Raw genomic sequence first — 22,177 nt, forward strand, 5'->3', positions numbered from 1 at the left:
CCGAGGCTGGTGTTTCTGAAGGAGCAAAAGTGACCGAGGAGGAGAGTGCTTCTTAGAAGGGCCCGGAGGGTGCCTGCCAGGCGCCGTAGATGAGTGAGAACGAGGCGGGGGAGCCGCGGCGCAAGGCAGGTCTGCGCCGGGCCGGGAACGGGCCCAGGTACCCGGCGGCCGCGGGTTCGGAACCAGAGGGAGTCGGCCCGGCGGCGCCTGTCCGCTCCGTGTTTCTAGTCTGATTTTTTAATCGGGTTCCTTCTCACCCTGCTGCCTGAAGTTTTGGTTCTGTCTAAAACCCTTGAGCATCTGTGCCCTGCATTCATATTTTTAATCCTTTAAAATGTTCATGAGTGAAATTAGCACCTTTTCTAAAGTTTGTAACTTGAGTGTTTTACGTTCCCATTGACAACCAAACCTATTGGAAGGGAAAACCTTGTCATCGAGGGTCTCTCTTCTTGGTCCTGGGAGGCTGCAAGTCTCCGTATCTAGTTGTTCATTCATTCATTCATTCACTCAGTGTTAGAGGGATTCCCATCAGGGGGCCAGGCATTGTGCTAGCTGGAACAGTGACACCCAGAATGTGTCCTTCTGGGGCTGCTGGCTGGACGTGTGCGCGGCCTTGAGTGCAAGTGGTGGGTGAACCAGTTACAATGAATCTCAGAAAACCTGCCTCCTTAGAATGCTGTTGGCACTCAGAGCAGGGCCTTCACGGACTGAAGCAGGGGTTGGGCAGGAATAGCTTCCTGGAGGAAGTGTCAGCGGGTGCTAAGGACTCTTAGCGGTGCAGGGGTGAGCTGCAGCTTCTTGTAGTGGAGAAACTGAAAGTAGTTATGACACCTTGGAGCTGGGCCAGCGGGACCTAGAGGGTTGGTAGGGAGGTGTGTGTGGCCAAGAGGGAGGCCAGGGGTCTTAATATTATCTCGGGCTTTTTGTTTGTTTGTTTTTTAACTGTTCTTGAGTGTGAGGAGGTGCAGGAGACCAGCATGTGTGTTCTTTTCTGAGCTTGCCTGTACCTTTTATGTAAGAAAACCCCAAAGGACAGATTCCCCTACCTTCTGTCACTGATCGGCCACTTGGCAAAAGTGACATCTCTCTGGAGAGAGACAAGTACGTTCCTGGGGGTGGAGGGTGGGGTGGGTGTTGGAGCTATTGAAAGAAAATAAGCCTCAGACCTGATAAAAGATCTGGCCTTTAAACTTCACAAACAAACAGAAAAAGAAGGGAGCTAGTTCCTAGCCAGGGAGGGGCACCACACCCCAGAGAGGAAAAAAAAAAAGAAAAAAAGAAACAAACTTGTTTTGCAGGATCCAGAGTAGAGTTCTTTGAACTGTGTCCTGGCTCAGGTCGCTCAGGTGACCCAGGCAGAGTGATCGTTAAAAATGTAGGTCTGACCTATTCTGCCCCTCAGTTCAGTTCAGTTCAGTTCAGTCGCTCAGTTGTGTCCGACTCTTTGCGACCCCATGAATCGCAGCACGCCAGGCCTCCCTGTCCATCACCAACTTCCGGAGTTCACTCAGACTCAATGTCCATCGAGTCAGTGATGCCATCCAGCCATCTCATCCTCTGTCGTCCCCTTCTCCTCCTACCCCCAATCCCTCCCAGCATCAGAGTCTTTTCCGATGAGTCAACTCTTCGCATGAGGTGGCCAAAGTACTGGAGTTTCAGCTTTAGCATCATTCCTTCCAAAGAAACCCCAGGGCTGATCTTCAGAATGGACTGGTTGGATCTCCTTGCAGTCCAAGGGACTCTCAAACCGCAAGGCCCTGTGTGGGCTGGCCACTGTTGTCTCTCTGGCCCCTTTTGAGGGCCGTGCATGCAAGGTTCCCTTCTGTCTCAGGGCCTTTGCAAGTACTGTTCACCAGGACCAAAAGCTCCTCTTCCCTCACCTTCAAGCGAACTCCCAGCTCTTCCTGAAAATCTCAGATTCCTTGCATCACATTTACAACCTTATTCAGCCTTCCCATTCTAAATTTTCAGAAACCCCCTCTGTACTTATTTCTTCTTCCTTGTGCTTTTATCTTGACTTTTAATTGTGTGATTATTTGATAATGTGTTTGTCACTCTGCATAGATCCTAAGTGATGTGGTTATTGACTGGCTGAATGAGCTAGAAAAAACTGAGATGATTAACTGCTAGAAGACCAGTAGTGAAATTGTAGCCTGACCAGTCCTTGACAGTTGGGTGGAGGGAATTGGCGATTTTTCACATAGGGCATTTCCAGGGCTCTCACAGATGTGCATAGGACTAGATTTTTAGTGTTATAGAAGGAACCCCGAGTAAGTTACAAGGAGCCCAAATCCACATCTGTTTGAATGAGAGTGTAATTTATGTACCGGAAAACCAAAACCATTACCTGACTTTTCCTAATGAAATAGGCCATTTGTTGACGAGAGGAGGCTGGAGGGGGTGGTGGGTGAGAGCCCCCTGAGTTCACATTTCAGGCCCCACTGCGTGACCCTGGACATGGACTTGACCTCGCTCTCTGTTTCCTTGTGTACAACTCGGGCCTAGGAGCCTCCACCTCGCAGGGTGACACTGAGCACTTCAGATGGGCTCCTGTGTCTGAGCACCAGCAGGTGCGTGGGCCATGCATCCTCTGAGCAGCTCAGAGGAGGGTACCCTGGAGACGTGGGAGTCGAGGAGGAACGCAGGGCTTAGTCTCCTGTCTCAGCTCTGCCGCGTGTGTGGCCTTGGGCACCAGTCACGGAGTTTCCCTCTGAACCTGGCTTGCTTCATCTCTAAGATGGAGACCATGACTTCAGCCTTGAAGTTCAAAGACAGAAGGTCCCAGAATGTTCCTGGAACCTTAGACTGTTGGGTCCGCGCTGGCAAAAAGAACCTGCCTGGTGCTGAAACAGAAATAGAGTTTCAGATGTAGAAAACAAACTTATAGTTACCAGGAGAGAAAGCCGTGGGGGGGATAAACTGGGAGATTGGGGTTGATGTGTGCACGCTGCTGTGTATCATATAAGCACAGGAAATCATCCTCAACAAGCTGTGGTTCCCTACACGGGAAAAGACTCTAAGGAAGAGTGGGTGAATGTGTATGTGTAACTGATTCACGCTGGTGTACACCTGGAACTAAGCAGCACCGTAAATCCACAATACTGCACTGCTGCTGAGTCGCTTCAGTCGTGTCCGACTCTGTGCGACCCCACAGACGGCAGCCCACCAGGCTCCCCCGTCCCTGGGATTCTCCAGGCAAGAACACTGGAGTGGGTTGCCATTTCCTTCTCCAATGCAGGAAAGTGAAAAGCGAAAGTGAAGTCGCTCAGTCGTGTCCGACTCTTAGCGACCCCATGGACTGCAGCCCACTAGGCTCCTCCGTCCATGGGATTTTCCAGGCAAGAGTACTGGAGTGGGGTGCCATTGCCTTCTCTGCAATACTGCACTAAAAATTACTAAAAACAAGAAAAGAAATTGCCTGGTGCTGTGCTGTGCTCAGGGTCCCAGTCAGGGGCCGCCAAGCAGTTACAGAGGACGCAGTTGATGGGATTCCGGGCTGAGAGCCATACTTGAGAGAGAGACGTGGGCACAGGGCTAGAAAATTAGTCATTTAAAAAATAATGGTTTATCATCTAGAAGGGGCCCTGAGTGTGAAACTCAGTGGGCACAGGCACAGGTGCTGCTGTGAGAGAAAGCTCCCTGCGCTGGGGGTGTCAGGGCCACTGGCAAACGGGGGTGGGGTGGGCTGGGGCAAGAACCAGCCTTGAAGTTGTGGGGAGCGCGGGAAGCCTCTGTTTGCGTTTGTCCGTCCTCCTGGGAGCAGACTGCTGTTCCAGCATCTGGAGCAGCGGCTCTTACCCAGGAGCTCTTGTGCCCGCCGCGGGATATTTGGCAAAGTCTGGGGACATTTTCAGCCATTGTAATGGGGGGAGGCGGCCCTGGTGGCAGCTGGTGAACAGGCCCGGGGTGTTGGTGACGTCCCATGGTGCGGGCCACCCCTCCCCACCCACCGCAGGGACCCGGCCCCCGAGACAATGGTGCAGAAGCCGAGAAACTGCCTCAGGAGAACGTTGATTTTCCCCCAATACCATAACTTTGCAGCCGGGGAAAAAATGAATACTTTTCATGTTAATTTGAATAGCACTCAAAACCTGAAAAAAATCTCGTTTGTGAATCCTGGGCATATTTTTAAACAGCTTTATTTTGGTATAATTTATAGACCATAAAACTCATCAACTGTGTGTAGTCAGATGCTTTTGAGTAAACGTGTCCAGTAGTGCTTACATGACTGCAGTCCAGCGTTATCACTCTGCCATCCCTCCCACCCCCCAAAAGTCTGGGCCCCACCCCCCCACCTCCCACTGTGGGCACCCTTTTAAAAGGTGATGTTTTATGTAAGGTGATTGTTGGTTTGCAAACAGAAACTCAACTGAAAGTATCTTTTGGGAGACATTTTCAGATCAGCAATATTGTTACAGCAAAGCACAGCACACCCAGGTGGGTAGATAAAATGTTTAAAACAAAAAAAACCTTCTCAGCCTCTAGCCACATTGCTCTAAAAGAGGGTGCCGTGGAACCAGGCACTTGGGCGGAATGTTTTATTTGGCAGGCACCATACAGAAAGTGAGAAAGATGACCAAGTTGAATTATTTCCTCCTAAACTCTCAGAGAAGATTGAAATGCCAGCCTGCAAAGCCTTCAGATTACAATTTGCAGTTTTATGTAACTGAGAAAAGTAGTTTATAGGACAAAACAGCACAAAAATCTGCTGAGGACTGTTTTGTTTTAGGAAGCCTGTGATTGCAAAAATAAGTGTTTTGTGAGGCCGTGCTGGTGGGTCTTGTGTGTGTTTCTGTTTACCGTTCAGTAGATCTAAACCTGGTTACCTGTCCACACTGGAAGGATTTAATCCTGCGTCCATTTAATTCTGTAAATCCACGGGTCTGACTGGTCGTAGGGATCGTTGAGGGTGAAACATGCAGTTTCATTCCAGGTACCGTGGAACAATCAGAACATCTGCTTCTCAGATGAGAGACCTGGATACTCAGTGCCAGTAAAGCCTGGGTGTCTACGGCTCAGCGGCTTCTGATGGAGTTGTCTGTTCCACCCTGAGAGGAAGGTTCAGGAAGAGTTGTCAGAGGTTTCTGGCTCTGGACAGTCTCCTAATTTGAACCCGACTCCATGCTTTGAATCTGCCGAGGTGCCTGTGCGGGACTGCAGGCCAGCCGACCCCCTGGAGGGTGGCCTGCCCCCCAGCCTGGTGCCCCGGGGCAGGCCTCACTTGCCTGCCTTTCAGGCTCCTCGCGGGTGGCAGGGGCCTCCTCGAAGGTTTACCATGAAGACAAGATTGTTGAGCTTCTCCGAGCCTTCTTAGAACACAGGCATTCCACGGACGTCTGTGTTATTTTTTAACAGTTTCCGTTGCTATCAGCAGTTTTGTCGCTAGCTAGCGTTTTGCTGCACGTCATCTGATGCTTCCACCTGGGGGAACAGAAAGGCTGGGAGGTCGTCTCAGCCACCAGCAGGGCTGAGAGCGGAGGAGGGAGCCGCCGGCACCCGCGTCCTCCGCGTCCCAGGCGGGGAGGGCGCCTTTCTGCAGATGGTTTACTGGGGCCTGCGTTCATGGCAGGCCTTCTCCTGCTCCCGATTGATGTGCACTGTGCTCCTGTTGAGAGAGATGTTCAAAGGCTTTCTCTAGTTCATTGAGACGTGCAGGCCGTAAAGTGAGCAGAGTAAGTGTTCTTTATGACTGACCCGGGCAGACAGATGCATGCCCTAGATTGTTTTAAAGCTGACAATCAAGAGCGCCACCGCGCTGGCCCCAGAGAGTTCTTTGTGGAAGGGAGATGAAAGGGATATGAGTCCGGCCGTCCCAGGTGCCAGATGGGCTGGAGAGGTGAGGACTCGCAGGTCCTGGGAATTGAGGAGTCCCTGAACAGCTCCAGATAAGACTGCACATGTGGCAGAATTTCAGCACAGTCCAGATGAAGCAGTCTCTGTACACTTGCGCTGCGCCGCTGGTGCTCAGGTCTTCAGTGCGTGTGAGGGTCTGGGGGTGCGCTTCGGCATATTTGCACGTCTCTGCCATTGTCACGCAGATAACGCTGCGGAGCGCTTCCCGCCCCCAGAGGGCCCGCGTGCGCCCTCCCCACTGCCGGTACTCTTTTTTCTGATGCTCCTTGCCAGAGACAGCTTTGCCTCCTGTGGAGGTCACATCAGTGGAGGCACGCACGGCAGAGCCTCCTTGCCTCTGGCTCTGGCGCTCCACGTGGCAGCCTAGGCTGCGTGTGTGTTCTCAGCTGTAGCCCTAGTTCATAAAAGCCCATGTTTTTAAGCTAGAAAACAAGTTAAAATTGGTTAACCATTTACAGAATGGAAGTCATTGGATGTGGACAGCTTACTAGGATGAATTTTAATTAGGCTTGTGAAACTTTTATTTTTTTTTTGTGGCTGCACGGCTCTGCGTGGCTTGTGGGCTCTCAGTTCCCTGACCAGGGATTGAACCCAGGCTCCCGGCAGTGACACCACGGCCTCCTAACCCCTGGACTGCCGGGGAAGTCCCCTGATTAGGCTTCTGAAAGAAAAGATGGGACTTTGATCTTGAGATGTACAGGAAGAACCCACGAGGGTAAGACTGGCGGGAAATCTGGGCGGCGTGCTGGCTGCCCTGATGGAGACAGGGGCTGGATGAGAGGCGGGCCCCGCAGCCTGTGGCCTCCCTCCTCCCTGCAGCCCTTGGGGAGGCCTTGCCGGTGAATGTCAGGCCAGGTCCTGCCGTTGCCCCCCTTGGCTCTGGATGGTGACTGAGCTCTACACTGTGTCCTGTGGGCCACGCAGAGCTGTGCATATTGCATGCGGTGGCTGGAGTCCGGTCCAGAAGGCTCCAGTGGACGCCAACACCTCCTTGTTACCGGCCCAGGGGGTGGACACGCAGCACAGAGACCGTTCCTCCTGGTTCACACCCACCCGGTCTCCAGAACCGTCTGCTGAGGCCGCTAAGGGCCCCGTCCTCCCCAGGAGCGGCAGTGAGGCGGCTCGATTACTGTACAGCCTCTGGTTTTCCCAAACAACTCATCCTTGAAAACGCGTGTTAAATATTCAGGATAAGCTTACTTTTTAATGGAATCATATGGACCATAAAGTAATCTTTTCTGTAGTTGATACAATTAACACACCCGGATTTTCATCTTTCTGTCTTGCGTGTGCACGTATATAACACGGGGGTGTTCTCCCCGCTTATATATTCACTAAACATTTGTTTCCAAGGGCAGCTTAGGAAGACTGCCACTCAGGTGGGCTTTCTTTTTTAAAACTTCTTACCGGAGTGCAGTTGATGAGCAGCGTTGTGTTAGCTTCCGGTGTCCAGCAGAGCGAGTCAGTTACACATAGAACTGCCCTGTTTTGACTCTTTCCCGCTCAGGTCATCACTGAACACTGTGCTGCACAGTACGTCCTTGAGTGAAAATGAAAGTGAGAGTCGCTCAGTCGTGTCCCATTCCATGGACTATACAGTCCCTGGAATTCTCCAGGCCAGAATACTGGAGTGGGTAGTCTTTCCCTTCTCCAAGGGACCTTCCCAACCGAGGGATCAAACCCAGGTTCTCCCGCATTGCAGGCGGATTCTTCACCAGATGAGCCTCCAGGGAAGCCCACAGCGTGCCCTTGTTAGTTATCTATGTTACACATGGCAGTGTATTTATGTCCATTCCAATCTCCCAATTTATTCCTCCCCACACGATAGGCTTTCTTTAATTTGTTCTTCTGTTTGTACCCAGAGGCCCAGACACAGGACTTACTATGTTTTTAATCAGGAGTCAAATGCATTTATTTTGGAAAAAAAAGTGTGAATGATGTCTCTGATGATTCCCTTGGAGTGACGCACCACCTCACCTTAGGAGGTTTCCTGTAGTCTCTTCAGTGACCTCAGGGCAAGGCGTGAGGGGGTATTTCCATAGAGTCCACACCATCAAGCCGGCCCCCACCCACGCTGGGCCTGGGCAGCCTCCTGGGAGGCTTCTGTGGTCTGCGGAAGAGTCCAGAAGTGCAGGGTGACTCATAGCATCCTAGTGACTGATGGCCGCTGCTCGGCTTGGCCGAGTTTGCATCGGCTCTAACAAGCGGGTGTTGAAACTGGCTGGCAGACGGCCAGGGAAGCCAAGGTCAGCGCACTTTGAAACAGCGACGTGAGTCCTGGCAGCCAGGCCTTGCGCGTCCCCGCAGGACCACCTGCCCTGCCACCTCCCGGGGATGTGTCCACGAGCGCTGGCAGGACGGGGGGTGGGGGGGCTCCCCAACGTGCCGCTTTCATGCTGCGAGTCTGCGGGGTGGTGAGGGTCCTGCCCCCTGCACAAGCCTCGGATCTCTCAAGCGGAGAGAGGGGTCCTGCCAGCATCCCTGTTCATCGGGCAAACCCTCCTGGAACGCGCCGGGTGCTGGCGTAGACACAGGGGCGCAGCGGCAGATGGGCGCTCGCTCTGGGAGAGCTTGCTTTCTGGTGGCAGAAGCAGACAGTAAACAAGAAAATAGCAGAGAGTGTTAAGTGCCGTGCACACAAGAGTGAAAACAGAGCCGTGGAAAAGGCTCCCTGGGCGGCTCCGCCAGACGTGTGCCCGTAAAGTCCTCTCTGAAGGGGGACTGTCCTGGACCTGAGTGATGGCAGGGAGCCAGCTCTGCATGGGGCCCCGGGACCCGGGGAGAGGCTGCCGCAGAGACTCCAACCCAGGGGGCTTGGCGGAGTCACAGGCAGCTGGGACCACTGGGCTGGGGGGGCGGGGGTGAGGTGGGGGAGCCGACGGGGCCCCCCCATTGGATCATCCTCACAGGGTGAAATGATCTGATCTCCCACTTCCGAGCAGTTTCAACAAATGCATAGCCAGATCCAGAACGTTTTTGTCACCTTGGAAAGTCCCCCCAGAAGCAACGGCGGATCTAGTTTGTATCCCCCTAAGCTTAGTTTTGATATTCCTGCATTTCTTATAAATGATCCCACATGGTACACACTGTTCCTTTTTCACTCTGCTCAGGGTTTGGGGGGTTCATTCATGTTGCTGCATGCATCAATAGTTTATTTCTTTTTATTGTTGAGAAATAAATCCACCATATGGATGTACTATGGTTTATCTGTCTACCTGTTGATAGATCTGGCCTGTTTGCAGTATCTTCAGAGAAGACATAGTTATTTTAAGCATCCTCTTTGGCTGCTCTAAGAAGGATAAAGTGTGTAAGAGAAAGGGTAGAAAAAGAGGGCCATTTGAAGTTATTACAGGCTGGATCTAAGTGGATGGTGGCTTGGATGAAGGCAGAGGACAGGTGAGGAGACAGCTTGAGGCTGTATTATGAATTTAGAAGCAACAGGATTTGAGTTATTGGGGGGGCATGCTGGCGTGTGAAGAAAAGACAGGTGAATGTGTGTGATGTGTAGGTTGTTGGCCTGAGCAGCTGAGGGGAGGGATCCATTTATTAAGATGGTGAGACCGCGGGAGAAACATTCAGATGGATCAGAGTTGAGAACTCTCTTATGGACATGTTACGGTGTGATTCTGAGTCAAGGGTGATGTTAAAGTGAGATGATTCATTTAGCAGTTGTGTGTAATATCTGGAGCATTCTAAATAGTTAGCAAATGGTAGTTACTATTCCCGGAGAAGGCAATGGCAACCCACTCCAGTCCTCTTGCTTGGAAAATCCCATGGACGGAGGAGCCTGGTAGGCTGCAGTCCATGGGGTCGCGAAGAGTCGGACACAACTGAGCAACTTCGCTTTTACTTTTCACTTTCATACATTGGAGAAGGAAATGGCAACCCACTCCAGTGTTCTTGCCTGGAGAATCCCAGGGACGGGGGAGCCTGGTGGGTGGCCGTCTATGGAGTCGCACAGAGTCTGTGTGACTGAAGTGACTTAGCAGCAGCAGCAGCAGCAGCTACTATTCCAGTTACAGGCAGCACTAATTAAACCTAAGTGTCCGCAAAGATGAATGGATAGAGAGGTGTGGTGTGTATACACATTGGGTTGTTCAGTTCAGTTCAGTCGCTCAGTCATGTCCGACTCTTTGCAACCCCATGAATCGCAGCACGCCAGGCCTCCCTATCCATCACCAACTCCCGGAGTTCACCCAAACTCATGTCCATCAAGTTGGTGATGCCATCTCATCCTCTGTCATCCCCTTTTCCTCCTGCCCCTAATCCCTCCCAGCATCAGAGTCTTTTCCAATGAGTCAACTCTTTGTATGAGGTGGCCAAAGTATTGGAGTTTCAGCTTCAACATCAGTCCTTCCAAAGAACACCCAGGACTGATCTCCTTTAGAATGGACTGGTTGGATCTCCTTGCAGTCCAAGGGACTCTCAAGAGTCTTCTCCAACACCACAGTTCAAAAGCATCAATTCTTCGGCGCTCAGCTTTCTTCACAGTCCAATTTTCACATCCATACATGACCACTGGAAAAACCATAGCCTTGACTAGACGGACCTTTGTTGGCAAAGTAATGTCTCTGCTTTTCAATATGCTATCTAGGTCGGTCATAACTTTCCTTCCAAGGAGTAAGCATCTTTTAATTTCATGGATGCAGTCATCATCTGCAGTGATTTTGGAGCCCCCCAAAATAAAGTCTGACGCTGTTTCCACTGTTTCCCCATCTATTTCCCATGAAGTGATGGGACCAGATGCCTAGTTTTCTGAATGTTGAGCTTGAAGCCAACTTTTTCACGCTCCTCTTTCACTTTCATCGAGAGGCTTTTGAGTTCCTCTTCACTTTCTGCCATTGGGCTGTTGCTTAGTCCTAAAATGGATGAAATAATGTCACTCGCCGCAGCATGGATGGATCTGGGGATTATCCTACTAAGTGAAGTAAGACGAATGCCCTATGTTATCACTTACATGTGGACGCTAAAATAGTACAAGTGAACTTACAAAACATAAACAGACTCATCGAAAGCAAGCTTATGGTCCCCAGAGTGCAGGGTGGATACCTTAGGAGCCTGGGTTTAACGTATACACACTGCTGTGTGCAGAACAGGTGAACAGCAAGGCCCTGCTGTATAGCACAGGGAACTGAATTCAGTATCTTGTGATAACCTGTTAACACACAGTATAACTGAATTACTTTGCTGTACACCTGGAAGGAACACAATATTGTAAGTCAGCTAAACTTGAAAAAAAACCAGTGCTAAGTGGTGATTATTGATCTTAATACAGTGACTTGCCCAACTGGAGGCAGAGAGTGAGTAAACAGAAGTAGTGGGAAACAGGGTCCCCTGGGTAAAGAGGAGAGCAGCTGATGGAAGGTCTTGAGTTTCAGGTAGAAAACTTCACACTGAATCCGCGTGCTAACAGTGAGTCTTCGCACCAGGAAGGAGACACAGGATATTTTAGAGCCAGGAGGTCGAGGTCGAGGTTTTGGCCTGGGGTGCTTGCTCCTTGGCCAGCCCGGTGAGCGCAACAAGCAGGCCTCTCTGAGCGCGGACTCGGGTCCTGCGGGCCCTGGGGTGGGGAGATAGGACGATGCAGGGGACAGTCACCTTGGGAGCGGCAGACCCAGGTGCTTGATTTTGCTGGTGGCGTTTTTGAGCGGAGCCCGTGTTCCGTGCAGGGCGGGGCGGGCGTGTGCTCAAGGTGGGGAGGGGCCGTTCCTTCCAGCCGCTGGTGGGGCTCTGCGGGGCCTGGTGGTGAGAGAGGAGTGAGCCGGGAGAGGCTTCGAAAGGAGAGCCAGGTGGCCTGGGATGGGACCTCGCAGGCAGGTGGTCGCCCTGGGAGCTGGGGAAGTGGATGTAGGGAAGGGCGGTGCGCAGGCTGCTGGGGCTGAGGGCGGCCTCGAGAACCTGGCCGAGGAGCCGGGTGGGGAGCGGGGTGGGGGCCCTGCTCTGCGGCTGGTGGGGCTGCGAGGCTGACCGGCGCGGCGCGGTCTGTACCACTCGTCTGGTCGGTTCGGTGCCGAGACAGCAGGCGGGACCGAGGGGTCGTCACATCGTCGGCAGCCCGAGGGGCCCCTGCCCGCCCTGGAGGCCGTGCCGTCCGCTTTGGGGGTCTCTGGCGAAGCCCACGGTGGGGATGCGCGCAGGTCGAGGCCGCAGGAACGTCCGCGGCTCTGCGCTCTGTGGCCGCAGCCTCCTGAGCCCCTCCGGGTGACGCCGCTGGCTTTGGGCCTGGAGGGCTGACTCGGCTGAGATGAGGGGTCGGGTCCCTCGTAGGCCGGCCGCGGCCCTGGAGTTGTTCTGACGGCGTCTGGAGGTCACGGGGGTCACCGTGAAGACTCAGGTCTTGACTTGACTCCAGCCTGGATGCAGGGACGTCCTCCAGACCCAGGGCTCTCCTCCCAGAGCTTTCCCGTTGGTCTGATGTTGGCGCGTCTCGGAGAGCCTGCAAGGGCGCTGTGTGCATCCTGACTGTACCCGGTGGTCTTCCTGGGGTCATTTCTCAGGGCTGAGTTCTCTTCTCCTCTGTACCCCTGACCACTCTCCTCAGTCCTTTTTTTACTGGTTCCACGTGGCTTCCAGACCAGAATGGCACCCTTCCTCAAGGTCTCCAGAGACGCCTGTGTTTCCGAGTGCCTCACTGGTTGTCTGTTTTCTCCTTCCAATTGTTTCCACTTTTTTTCTTTTTTTGGCTGTACCCTGCTGCACGTGGGGTCTTGGTTCCCGAACCGGGGCTCAAACCCTCGCCCTGCAGGGGAAGCGCGGAGTCTTAACCGCGGACCACCAGGGGATCCCCAGTTTTCACTTTCATTCCCGGGCAAATTCCATCTCCTGAGGAAAGACTGTCTCCCCACTCCCACTTCCTTTTACCTGCGCTCAAAGCCCCCAAATCTTAAAGATCCCGGTTTCCAGTCACAGCTTTATGCTGTCTGCGGGCCGTCCACGGGCAGTTGTGTAAGCCAGAGGGATTATCACCGAGTGAGGAAAGAAAAAAGTTCGCGTCCCAGAAAGGATGGCTTAGCCGCTTGGATTCACAGCGTATGTGGAAAGCTCCCGTTAATCAGGGAGAAGAGAGGTTTTAACAGTCGCATCCTTGAGGCCACCTTCCCATTTCGCTGCTCAAAGTGAGGTCCTCACCTCCCTGTTTAGAAATGAGATTCTGGGGCCTCACCCTGGCTCTCCTAATTCTGAATCTGCATTTTAACGAGATTGCTGAGGTAATTCGGGGGCAGATTAAAGTTTGAGAAACGCGGCTGCAAATCCCACGAGTATCATTCAAACTGCTTCCAAAGCGGTTCACTTCCAGAGACAGCATTTATTGGAATCACAGCTCATACAGCAGACTCTGGGTGTTGTTGCTGTTTTAAAATAGGAGGAAAGAAAATTTTTTTTCCCAAAGAAATACATGATTAAAAAAAAAAGGCATGCTCACAGTTAAGGGCAGAATTCAGATGGCTCACAATGCCGGCAAATCAAACCTTAAGACGCTCCCACCCCAGTCCTCCCAACCCCAGCTTGCTCTTCCTTCTCTTGGACTCATTTTCAGAAATTGTCGGTCTCCCTTCTTCTCCTGCTCTCCTGAGGCTGCATCTTCCATTTTCTACTATAGTTTAAGGAGGGGAACTGGAGTCATTGTACAGAAACCCAGTTCTGATTACGGTAGAATGAATTTGCAAACAAGCTAGAAAGTTGCAGGGCAGCAGGTCAAAGGTGTCAGTGAGTGAGGAACGCCAGCTAGAGGGCTTTTATTATTAGCCCGTCTTAATTGTTTTAGCCTCTCCACTAATTGTGAAAACAGGGCAGCCTACTTAAGGGCTTATTTCTGTCGCTTGTTATTTCTCCTTTGCTGGGGTAGATTCTGAAAGGCGTGGCCACCGGGATGCTCTGACTTTTGCTTTTTCCCTGATCAGAAAGGACATTGATGGAGACCCGCCCCCACCAGGGGCTGGTTTTTTATGATGATGATGGTTTTTAAATGTAACTTATTAAGGTTCTTCCATTTGTATTTGAGAAAATAAGCCTCAATTTTGGGACACACTGTAGAAAACTCATATTTGAATGGATATGAGTTCAATAGCGAGTTCTTGTCCTTTTAAACCACAGCTTTATTGGGGTATAATTTGCATGGCATAAATTCCTCTGGCTTTAAGTGTGCAATTCAATAATTTTAGGAAACTATCTGAGTAGTATAGTCATCACCGAAATCCAGGTTTCCATTGCCCCAGAAAGGGCCTTGTGTCCTTTTGAAGTCAACCCCGTGTGCACTTCCAGCCCAGACTACTGTCGACTTTCTGCTGCTGCTCAGCCGTGTCCGACTGTGCAACCCCGTGGACTGCATCGCCCCCCAGGCTCCTCTGTCCGTGGGATGCTCCAGGCGAGAATACTGGAGTGGGTTGCCAGCCCTCCTCCAGTGGATCTTGCCAACCCAGGGATCGAACCCAGGTCTCCTGCATTGCAGGCAGTTGCTTTACCGCTGAGCCGCCAGGGAAGCCCAGTCAACTTTCCACCTCTATACATTTGCCTTTTCTGGAGATTTATATAACTGAAATGTATACTGTGCGATGTTTTGGTGACTGGCTCCTTGCATAATGCTTTGCAGCTCTTCCCTGTGTTAGCTCGTATCATCCCATCGCTGGTTTCTGTCGTGTGATATTCCAGGAGGAATGCTCCATTTTATGAATTCACCGGTTGATGGACTTTGGGTTCTTTTCACTTTTTGGCTAATATGAATAATGTTACTGAAAATGATTTTTTTTAAGTTGTGGTAGAATATTTATCACATAAAATTTATCATCTTAACCATTTTTAAGTTCAGCAGTGTTGAGAAATTCACCCTGTTGTACAACCATCATTGTCTCTCTAGTGTATTTCATCCTGCAAACGGAAACTGTTCTCATTGAACAACAGCTCCCCACAGCTTCTGTTACTCAATTCCTGGCAACCTCCCCTTGTCTCTATGATTTGACTACTTTTCACTCTGTGTTCTTCTGATGCACAGAAATTTTACATTTTGATTAAGTCGTGTTTTTGTTGTTGCTGTCTATGCTTTTGGTGTCCTGTCCAAGAAATCATCAACAAGTCTAATGTCAAGAAGCTTTTCCCTTATGTTTTCTGTTAAGAGTTTCATTGTTTTAGGTCTTTAATCCATTTGAGGTTAGTTTTTCTATATGATGTAAGAGTCCAACAACTTCATTCTTTTGCATGTGAATATTCAGTTTTTCCCTTTGTCGAAAAGGTTGCTCTTTTCCCATTGAATGGTCTTGGCCCCCTTGTCGAGAATCATTTGACCACCTATGTGAGGGTTTATTTGGGGGTTTTCTGTTAGTTTAACTTTTTATGAAACTGCTGAGTTGTTTTCCAAAGCAGCTGCTCCGTGTTACAGGCCCCTTCAGCAGTGCCCAAGGACTCGTGTGTCTTCATGATCAGACATATCACCTGCTCTTTTGACTGCAGTCATCCTCGTGGGGGAGAAATTGTATCCCACTGTGGTTTTTGTTCTTAACCTTTGAACGATTTGCTTTTGTCCAGCCTGGAACAGAGAGGTAGCAGAACAAACACACGTGCACAACCACAGGGCCTGAACACACTTGGTGCTTCTCAGGGCAGACTGAGCAAACGCAGGGAGGTGTCTTAACGTCTAGAGCTTCTGCTTTCTCTTCTGAGTTGCGGGAGCAATAAATCCCTTTCTCACACAGGCTGAGACGGGACTGGGTATGCAAGTGCCTGTTTTAGCCCATGCCGTAATGTTGGAGTCACAGTTTTACTCCCTAATCCCGTCTGTATGTTTTCGCTGTGGGACATTCCCTGCCACTGGTTTAACTTCTCGGGGAAGCACGACTCTGGCATTTTAAGCCTGACAGCGTCCTGCTGGAGGACCTGGCGTTCCTGCTGTGGCTCCTCTGGGTGCCAACCAGGACTCTTCAGGCCCGGAGCACCCCGCTCCCTGTCTGCCTGCCATCTGGGTCATGGTTACTTGTTTATCCAGTTCTGCTTCCTTCTGTCCTGGCTTCTGCATCCTCTGACCTCTCACCCTGGATCCTGCCGGGGCAGAGACCATTTTTATGCCGTCGGCGTGTCGGCAGCACTGAGGCAGCCTTTCTCTCTTGGCGCTGCTGCTCTGCAGAGATGAGCTCCTGGGGAATGAGCTCCCCACCCCCCATGCCCGGGTCGTGGCTGCCACAGTAATTGGCTTGGCAGTCACTCCCTGCGAGGTTGTCCTGCAGCTGATACTTTGTTGAAGCTGCAAGGCCAACCCCCTTGGGAGTTCCCCGAGCCAGCAGCCGTCTGGTCTAATTAAGGTGTTTTGAAGGGAGCCCTCTTATCTCAGAGAACAGTGGCGGCCGGAACATCTGGAAGGCAGATAGGGAGGCCAAGCCGGAGGGCAGGTAGCAGCAGCTTGGGGCGCTTGGCAGAAAGCGCGCTGCTGGCATCAGGGGTGATGCTGAGTGTTTTCTCAGGACTTAGTACGTCCTCTCTTGTAAACTGGGCCGAAGGTCCCGCACACGTTAAAAATACGGTGCACTTGGGGTTCAGCGTGTCCTGTGATATTTGTACACGTGTAGGAAGTACTGTTCTTTCCCATCAACATGAAAAATCCAGAAACAAGTGAGCAAAATCCAGAGACTTCCAGATATTTCAATTGGGTATAACTTTCATCACTTAGAAGCATTCAAGAAATGTGGGGACTCTTCTGAACCTAAGCAGTTAGGCTCCATAGTGAAGACTTGGGTTTGGAGGGGTGAATTCCCTTTAAACTCTAGTGCAGCAACATCAATAGGAATAGAACGTGAGCACATGTCTGTGACTTAACATTTCCTAATAGCCACTTGTATTCTTAAACTTTTTATTAGAGTTGGTTTACAATGTTGTGTTAGCATCAGGTGTACAGCAAAGTGAATCGGTTATGCGTGTACATATATCCACTCTGTTTTAGATTCTTTTCTCATGTAGGTCATTACAGAGTATTGAGTGGAGTTCCCTGTGTTACACAGCAGGTTCTTATCTGTTTTATGCCACTTGCATTAATTATCTTGAAATGCCATAAAAAAAAGATCACAAACATTATCAGGAAATTCCTTTAATTCAGTTTTGGAGGCCAGAGGTCGGAAATCAAGGTGTCAGCAGGGCAGGGCTCTGAAGGGTCTGGGAAGAATCCTTCCTGGGTCTTCTAGCATCTGGTGGCTCCTGGCAGCCTTGGCCAGGACCAGGGATCGACCCGTGTTCCCTGCATTGCAGGGTGGGTTGTTAATCCCTGAACCACTGGGGAAGTTCTCCTTGGTTTTATAGATTCTCCTCTCCAGTCTCTGCCTCTGTCTCCACAGGACGTCTTCCATATGTGTGACTGACTTGGGGTCCAGATCTCCCTCTCCTTTCTCTTACAGAAATACCACTTATTGGTTTTAAGGCCCAGTCTAAACTAGGCTAATTTTGTCTCAAGACCCTTAAGTAACCCCGTGTCCAGACAAGGTCCCTTTGTGACGTTCTGGGTGGTCATAATCTTTGGGGACAAGTATTCACCACATAAAAAATGGAAAGAAAACACTTTCATTAGTTTTAATGTTTTACCTAATATTCTAAAATATCATTATAACATGGAGTTAGTGGAAAAGAATTCCTAATTAAATAGTTTAGCATTCTTTCCCCGCCTTTGACACTCAGTCTCTGACAACGCGGATCTGACAGCGCGTCTCACCTTGGCCTTGCCCGCGGGCCGCAGAGTGGTCTGGAGCCCTGCACGGGGCTGACACAGCTTTCCCACTTCAGGGTTTCTCTGTCCTCCCTTCTCACCCTCCCTCCTCCCTTCCCTTAGTTTTCATGGAATTTTTCTGTTTATTTGGGAAAAGTCTCAGTCCTTCTGAACAAAAGAAACAAAAACCTACTTTGTAAAAGCTACTGGGTTCCCAAGATTCCGCGGAGGAAGCAGGGTTAGCCAATTTTGAAAGAAAAGTCTTTTATTCAGTTACTTTCTAAATCATTGGAGTTTCTTGTTGTGCAATTTATTAAGCTCTTCTGTCACAAGTGGCTTCAATGTGGGGGGTGTAGCCTTTTATTGAGTAGGGGGAATGCAAGGGTCTTGGGAGGACTCTCCCTGCTGTGAGGTTCATGACCTACCCACTTCTCAGGCCCCCAAGAACACGGCAGTCTTCTCTGATATTAAGACAAGAAGAGGCATCAACTTTTAACTTCCGGACTCTAAGTCTGTTGCAATCATGAGGTTAAGATTTTTATCTCTGAAAGTCCATATCCTTTCTCCAAGGACTGGAAGCTTGTTCCTGTCTTGGCGTGAACCTCAGTGAGGGGAGGGGCCTATAAGCAGGGCCACAGGGACAAGGGTGCTGGCCCCTGGGATTCTTACATGTGGCTTATGATAAGGATGTGGTTTCCTCTCTCTCTCTGTGTACTGAGCCTCTGTTACTGTTGTGGGAATCTCTCTGGAATTACGTTTTCTCGTTCAGAGGAATCAATGTTAAAGAAAATTAGTAATCAGCCCATGATTATGAACTCCAGAGAGGAATACAGAATACAAAGGGAATGTCCCTTCCCCTCCCCAACTTTCACCGCCCCCCCAAAGCGTGTATCTTTCTAGTTCCTCTGCATATCCGCATTCCTACATTTGAAATTGCTTATGCATTTAACAAACATACATCAAATTATGCTCTGTATTATTCTGTGGGTTTGTCTTTGCTGCCATTTACTAGGACCTAGAGAGGTTCTTTGTCAGCACAAATATTTAGTCTTATTTTTTTTAAACCATTAAAAAATTGAAGTATAGTTGATAAATAATATTGTTTTAGGTGTAAGCAAGGTGAATCAGTTACATATATATATCTTCACACATTTAAAAGATTCTTTCCCCATAGTCATTAGAAGGTGTTAAGTAGATATCCCTGTGCTATACAGGACATGCTCATTAGTTACTGCTTTATATTTAGTGTGTGCAGATGTCAATCCCAGTCTCCCAGTTTATCCCTCCCCCCTTCCCCTGCTGGGAACACTAAGTTTGTTGTCTACATCTGTAACTCTATTTCTGTTTTGTAAATAAGTTCATTTGTACCTTTTTTTTTTTTTAAGATTCCACATATAAGTGATATCATATGATATTTATGTGTCTCTGACTTACTTTATTCAGTATGACAATCTCTAGGTCTATCAATGTTGTTGCAAATAGTATTCTTTCTTTTTTATGGCTGAGTAATATTCCATCGTGTATGCTTGTTTTTGTTCTGTCGGTCAGTCGTGTCTGACTCTTTGCGACCCCATGGACTGCAGCACGCCAGGCCTCCCTGTCCTTCACCATCTCCCAGAGTTTACTCAGACTCATGTCCATTGAGTCAGTGATGCCATCCAACTATCTCATCTTCTGTTGTCCCCTTCTCCTCCTGCCCTCAATCCCTCCCAGCATCAGGGTCTTTTCCAGTGAGTCCGGTGGCCAAAGTATTGGAGCTCCAGCTCCAGCCTTTCCAGTTTATATTGTGCATATGTACCACATCTTTTTTTATCGACTCTTCTGTCGATGGACATTTAAATTGCTTCCATATCTTGGCTATTGTAAATAGTGTTGCAGTGAATGTTGGGATGCATATATCTTTTTTGTTGTTTAATATTGAGCAAGTGACTTCAAGTTAGGAATAACTTTTTTTTTTTTTTTAATTAGAGGATAATTGCTTAACAATGTTGTGTTAGTTTGCATGTATCTTTTAAATTAGTTTTCTCCAGATTCATGCCCAGGAATGGGATTGTTGGATCATGTACTTGAGGAGCGTCACTTTTCGTTTGTAAGCTGACCAGTCTTTTGTTCAGTAAGTGCTGTGATTCCACAGTGATCGGGACCAGTATCTTCAAGCTACTTTCACTGGTTGCATCCTCTTCAGGTCCTTGCTTTAAAGTATTAACTGTCATAGTTGATCATGACTTATAGAGCTCTGGTTTCAGCTAATCTTTCACCTAACAGGGCTCTCCTACCATGTTACCAGCATCTTCATTACCACTTCCATCCATTCAGCGCCTACCCACCTTCATTCCTTAGTGCCTCTAACAGTCTTGCGGGATGGATATTTTGTGCTCCTTTCATAGATTAGGAAGCTTAAGGTTAAGGGGTTTATTACCCCAGGTTCATACAGTTAGCAGACGTTAAAGTTAAGATTTGAAATTGCCTTTACATCGCTCCAGGCCCACCCTCCTGAACAGAGCTTTGCTACTGTGTGCCTGCCGCCTGTCTGCCAACCTCAGCCCAGGATCAAACACTTGGCTGGCAAACACATTCCTTGCCCCGTCGCTGCTGTGGGCTGGTCGGGGGCAGGTGCCGGGGGCCGCGGGGGAAGCGGCTGAGTCCTCCCGGACGCGCTCCGCCTTCCCCAGGTTCCTGCCAGCCTCTGCGGTGGAGCGCGGTCCTGCCTTCCCCCGCCCTCCCCGCTGGCTCCATCCCTGCCTTCTGCGCGCCTTCAGGCTCGGAGGAAGCATATCCTGAAGGAAGATACCGGTCCTGGGACTTTGCTGCGGGAAGATGCAGTCTGGGAGAATTTAATCCTTCGCTTAGAGAAGACGGAGGCCTGCCTCCCTCTGGCGCTGCCCGCACTCCCAAACGCCACTTTACTTCTCTGAGGAAGTTCCCCAGTGACTCCAGGGCCTCTTAAGGCCGAAGGCCACTGGGCATCTTCATCTCCTGTGAAGAGAGGGTTCTGGTGTCTCAGCATCCAGGCTTGTGATGTGAGGGATGCGCAGAGGGTGCTCAGGATTTGAAGAGTGAGTACATGGGACGTGAGGAGCAGGAGAGGCTCAGGGTTTTTGCCTCCTTTCCTCTCTCCTCCCCGTGTATGTCGCCCCTCGCCTCCAAACGCAGGGAGCCCGCCTGTAGCCGGGCCTCGTAAGCTGGTCGGTCTGCGTGCCGCCTGCGTGCCGCGGGGAGGCCCCACCCCAGGCACGGCCACGGGCTTTCTTACCTGTGGACTTGGACTTTTGCCGCAGAAAGTGCTGTCTTGGGGTGATGGCTGTCCTCGTAGCCGTGGAGCTAACAGAGTTGATCAGGCCTGTTGGCGGCCTCCCCCGCGTCCTCGTAACGAGGACCCTCATGGCTAACTAGGTCAGCGTCTCTCTGAGTGTCTGGAGTGACAGATGCGGCCTTTGGTGGCTTTAATTCTGGTCCACACGGAGCTCCTGCCACGGGTACTTCCTTCCCGGAGCCGGCCTGCCCGTGAAGCAGACCGCGGCTGTGGTTACTTTGGTGACCAGGCAAAAATCCATCGTGTCTGTCAAAAGCTGCAGAGGTCGCTGAGGCAGACTGAGGGCCGTGCCCTTCTGTCATTATCTGCTTGACCCCACACCCAGCACAAGCCCTCGGCATTGCTAAGTCGGGAAACCCTTGACTGGCAGCTTGGCACCTTTATGACAATTCAGGGAGCATGCTGCGGTCTCTTGGTGGGCCTTCCTTTCTGTCCAGGTATCAGAGATTTGTAAATGCTGGGTCGTATTTGTTGTTAATGTGTTGCCCTGTGTGATAAGAGCATCGTTATCCTGGACTGGAAGTTAAAAGCAGAAGGAAGTAAGACGATTTACTGATACAGATTAGTGACAGGAAAGTGGGTGGGTTCCCCCCTCTCCGCCCCCCCCCCCATTGCTATTTAAGGGAAAAAAGAGAGTGGGGATGGTTGGCCCTAATGACTAAAGGAAAGAGTGAAAGAGAAAGAAAATGTTTGCAGACACCCTGCCTCAAGTCCTGTGTTCTGTCTCCATCCCTGTTTGAAGCCCGGAGGACCCTCCTTGAGAGGAAGAGAAGAGACAAGTAACCAGGCTGGCGTGTTATCGTTCTCAGGAGGCCTTCCCTGTGGGGTCCCCACTGCAGCTCTCTGCTTTCCGCCCTGAGCTCCGCCCGCCCTGGCCACTGCGCTCTGTTGAGCAAACCAGGCATGGTTGCCTTTGCACAGGTTGCTCCTTCTTCCTGGGATGCTCTTCTGCCAGCGAGCTTCATCGTCAAACCTTTGCTTAAATGCCCCCGTCTCTAAAAGTCCCGGTTAAAACCGTGCGTTTGACGTCTCTGTTCCCAGACCTTCGTGACCCTCCGTCCGTCTTTCTCTCCCAGCACCACCCCTCTCTGACAGCCTGTGCGCTGTGCTCACCTGTGCTGCCCGTCCGCCGCCCCCAGCGCCCCCGCGGCTGCTCCCCCGGGCCCGGCAGGGTCTCCTTGGCTCCTTCCATACCCGGCAAACGTAGCCGGCAGGGAGTAGACCCTCGGCGGTGTCGTGAGTCCTTGACTTGGGATGTAGTTCTCCCGACTCCAGTTTCTGGTTGCCGCTGTTTTCTCTTTTCAGGTTTGGCACACCCTCCTTCATCGGCTTCT

The 22,177-nt window shown here is 50.6% G+C and overlaps 1 protein-coding gene across 1 annotated transcript in view; it reads left to right on the plus strand.

Annotated features, from left to right (window-relative positions):
* Positions 1-22,177, plus strand: part of KAT2B (lysine acetyltransferase 2B) — a 96,659-nt gene that overhangs the window by 1,251 nt on the left and 73,231 nt on the right. The gene's annotated exons all lie outside the window — the stretch shown is intronic.

This window comes from Bubalus kerabau, chromosome 2 (assembly GCF_029407905.1).
Source record: "Bubalus kerabau isolate K-KA32 ecotype Philippines breed swamp buffalo chromosome 2, PCC_UOA_SB_1v2, whole genome shotgun sequence".
Taxonomy (NCBI): domain Eukaryota; kingdom Metazoa; phylum Chordata; class Mammalia; order Artiodactyla; family Bovidae; genus Bubalus; species Bubalus kerabau.